This window comes from Neopsephotus bourkii, unplaced genomic scaffold, assembly GCF_033783945.1.
Source record: "Neopsephotus bourkii isolate Nb327-2 ecotype Australia unplaced genomic scaffold, CSIRO-AGI_Nbou_v1 NB_904, whole genome shotgun sequence".
Classification (NCBI taxonomy): domain Eukaryota; kingdom Metazoa; phylum Chordata; class Aves; order Psittaciformes; family Psittacidae; genus Neopsephotus; species Neopsephotus bourkii.
In genome coordinates this window covers 74,675-76,643 of record NW_026901398.1, presented here as the reverse complement: position 1 = coordinate 76,643, position 1,969 = coordinate 74,675, and positions in this window count along the sequence as shown.

Genomic DNA, 1,969 nt, shown 5'->3' with positions numbered 1-1,969 from the left:
CCAATCCACTATGGGCTTATGGGGGTCCCCGCACTGCGGCTCCCCCTCATCCCAGGGAGTGCTCCCAAGCAGCCAACGTGGCAGCTTTTCCTTCCCTGCCGTCAGCACATTCCCGGCCGCTGCCACTCCTCCCTGACCTCTCTCCTCTTCCTCCCTGCTCCACAAACTCCTTCATCCTCCTCCCCACGGCATCTCCGCTCCCACTCAGATTCCTCCCTGCATCCCAGGGGAGCCCCCAGTGCCAAGGGGAGACTTGGGCAATGCCCGGGAATGGCAGGGCTACGCTGTCCCCATGGACACCCCGTGCCGATCCGGACACAACCCGCGTCACCCCCGAGCCATCTCTTCATTGCCGTCATCCATTGGTGGCTCCTGGTACCCATGGGGCTGGGCCAGGATGGGTTTGGGGGTCCCCAGCTCCATCCAATTCCATGACATCCCCCCAAGGAAGACCTCGGGGTGCCCGGAGGAGCTGGGGCTGCCCCATCCCTGGCAGTGCTCAAGGACACAGGGGCTTGGAGCATCCTGCTCTGGTTTGCACATGTGAAAACCCCACCACACATGAACACAGGTCCCCCAACACGTGTGCACACACACACACACACACACATGTGTGCACACACCCCAATGTGCATAACATGGATGAACACCCCTGACATTGATGTAAGCACCCCAGCAATCACACACACATGTGGGTACGCACCCCAACACACATGTGTAAACCCCAACACCCATGTACGCACTCCGACACACATATACATACCCCAACACACATGTATGAACCCAAACACACATGTATGCACCCCAATACATGTATGAAACCTGCACATGTGCATGCGCTCCAACACACATATATGAACCCCAACACATATATAAACACCCCAACACGTATGTATGAACTCCAAAACACATGTGCACACCCCAACATACATGTACACACCCCCTATACACATGTCTGAACTCCAACACACATGTATGAACCCAAACACTCATGTATGAACCCCAACACGCATGTGCACACCCCAACACACATGTGCATACCCCATCACACATGTATGAACTCCAACACACATGTATGAACCCAACATGCATGTGCACACCCCAACACACATGTGCATACCCCATCACACATGCAGGCACCCCAACACATATGTACGTGTCCAAACACATACGTATGAACCCCAGCACACATGTACATGTCCAAACACACATGTATTAACCCCAAGACACATTCACACAGCCAAGCACACATGTGTGCACCCGAACACACATGTACATGTCCAAGCACACATGTATGCACCCCAACACACATGTACATGGCCAAGCACACATGTATGCACCCCAGCACACATGTACGTGTCCAAACACACATGTAAGATCCCCAACACACATGTATGCACCCCAGCACACATGTACGTGTCCGAACACACATGTGTGCACCCCAAGACACATGTACACAGCCAAGCACACATGTATGCACCCCAACACACATGTACGTGTCCGAACACACATGTGTGCACCCCAAGACACATGTACACGGCCAAGCACACATGTGTGCACCCAAACACATATGCACATGTCCGAACACACATGTACACACCCCAGCACACATGTATGCACCCCAGCACACATGTACATGTCCAAGCACACATGTATGTACCCCAACACACATGTACATGTCCGAACACACATGTAAGTGTCCAAACACACATGTACGTGTCCGAACACACATGTATGCGCCCCAAGACACATGTACACGAGCAAACACACATGTACGCACCCCAGCACACATGTACGCGTCCAAGCACACATGTGTGCACCCGAACACACATGTACGTGTCCGAACACACACGTGCACACCCCACCAGGCACCCGCGTGCACCCAAACACGCGCCAACACCCCCCGGCTGCACCCCCCCCCCCCCCCCCCCCCCCCCCCCCCCCCCCCCCCCCCCCCCCCCCCCCCCGC